The sequence below is a fragment of the Sminthopsis crassicaudata genome, chromosome 4, assembly GCF_048593235.1.
Source record: "Sminthopsis crassicaudata isolate SCR6 chromosome 4, ASM4859323v1, whole genome shotgun sequence".
Classification (NCBI taxonomy): domain Eukaryota; kingdom Metazoa; phylum Chordata; class Mammalia; order Dasyuromorphia; family Dasyuridae; genus Sminthopsis; species Sminthopsis crassicaudata.
Window position 1 is genome coordinate 381,082,031 of NC_133620.1, and position 2,484 is coordinate 381,084,514.

Genomic DNA, 2,484 nt, shown 5'->3' on the forward strand with positions numbered 1-2,484 from the left:
AAATGGGGTGTCACGGTCAGCCAGATCACACATAGGAACTGGGCTACCATTATGCAACTGGGTAAGGACGAGAATGGGTAATCTAATAATGCTACCCCTGGCACAAAGGAGACATTAAATCAAGGTTCCTTGTGCTTGTCCCTTGGGGGGAGCTAAAGATCCCATGGCATTCTCAAAAAGAACTAGGAATCACCCAGTGCCCTGGTCACTTCCCCTCAATGGAATAGGTTCAAATGTCCAAAGCTGCATGAGGAAATTTCTGAGATATAATGGCTGCTTTGTCTATCTACACAGTTCCCTCCTCCCAACATCTGACTCATGGTTTAGCAAATCGCTTTCATATCCCTTGAGTACAAAAGGCAAGTTTTTGAAACCAAATTTTAAACCCCAATTCTATTCAATATGAGCCATAGTTTTGGCTCCAGATAGGTGGGTAAAGGGAGACTATTGTTCTATTTAAGAAAACACCTTGATCGAAACTCCAGGGTATTAGACTATGAAGATCAAATGATGCTTATTATCTCATCATTTCTGAGAGACCTAATGACATTGAAATCCTAGGAAAAGAAAGAAAAATAAAAGGGAGGGAGAGAAGGAAGAAGAGAGAAAGAAGAAAGAAAAAGAAGGAAAGAAAGAAATAACAGTTCTAGTTGTAGAGACAAACTTGGCAAGGCGATAGAATAATTTATTTTGCTGTAGAGACTAAATACAAAGAAGAACTGATGTGGTTTTCAGAGTATTTTGAAAATAGTATACAGTGAAAACAGTCAAAGTAATTTAGAAAATAAAAGGATGATGGTGAGTGTCAGTTAAATGCTACAGATGTAGATCTGGAAGGAGTCTCAGAGACAACCCTATTTAATCTTTTCATTTTTAAGATGAGAAAACTCAATCCCAGGGAAGCTAAATAACTAGCCAACTTAAAATAGGTATGTGTAAGAGGCAGGATTTGAATCCAACTCCTCTGGCTTCAGAGTAAGAGTTTTTGCTTTATATTACTGCTGCACAGATTAGCAACAGAAAGCAAAACCCTGTGGGGAAAATTGAAGGAAGGATAAGAAAAGGCATCTGTTTCCCAGAGGATTTCTAGTCTTTCCCTCAAAAATGACTGATTACTTGATTTCTTCGTTGTATGACAGAGTGGTTAAACTTCTGGCATAATTATTCTTAAAAAGTCTGTTGTGTTTGATAAGTATATTTAGAAAAACTAAATCTGAGAAGATGAAGGGAAGAGGGGAGGTTGATGACTGGAGTGAAGAAGATAATTTGTTTATATATCTTAGAATGGCACCTAGCCTAACTCTTTCCCAGCCTTCTTTATTTATGGGTGGCACTTACCTCCTTGACTCACCTGGATCCACTCCTATAGGTTAGAATGGAGTCCCCAGAGACAGCCATGATATTACCATAGGCCTGGGAGCAACCCTAAGTGGACAGAAGTACACTCCTGCTATTCACCACTATTATTCCTGTACCACTACAGATATGCTTATAAATCAGTCATAATAAAATCATCATCTCCTAAATATGTAAAGAAGGCAAAATCAACAATAATTACATTACTCAACAGAAAGCAAAACCAGGAATTATCATACCTTCCTCTAATAGAAAGCAAGAATAGGAATAATCATAATTAACTCAGTGAAGGCAAAAGCAGGATAATCAAAATAGGCCAACTATAAAACTTGATTATGCTCTTACACTAATGCACACGATGTCTGTGGGGGTCAGTGGGCACACACACTTACATAAAGCTAGGAGGGAATTATATGTCCGGGCAATTCATGACCTTGGATACAGTCTGCACATGTCACTACCGGGCAGTCACTTTCCTGCTATCTGCTTTCTTTCTGGTCCTTACATTCTGTTGTTGAGCAAAGCTATTTCTGTGCTGATCCTGGCTGATGAAGTCATGTCAAGTCTTTCTATCATATTGCCACCCTTAATAGGGTTATAAGAAAACAGAACTTTTAGCAAGCTAAATGCAGATAGCTAAAATCGTTATATTTCCCTTTTGCCCCCCCCCCCCCCTTTCTGAAGCTACAGAGGTCAGCAAGGAGCTCTGTACTGTTCAGGTATTTCTCCTTTCATGAGCAAAAATGGCACTAAAGAGCAGGTAGCTCTTCAGGTATTCGAGGATTGTGCTTTCCTCCATTAGATTCCAGAAGTTGCAGATCTTGTCAAACTGCAATCAGTTTTCACAGATGACTTAACCTTTCTCCATCCAATCAGCTCTCAACAAAGCAACATCTCTTTCTAACCTCTCTTAGCTCCTGGCACCTTGGGTCATTATCCCTTATGCAAATACTTCTCCCATTCCCTGCTTCCTTTTCTGTCCTGACCTCCTGAGTTATAAGCTTTCTTTCCTAATTTTTCTAGTTGCCTTCCCTTCTTACCTCATCCTCCACCTGCAAATTCCAATGTCTCAAATCAGGATTTCTTTGTTTAGTGACCTGACTAATTTATAATGTCAAACAAACAAAC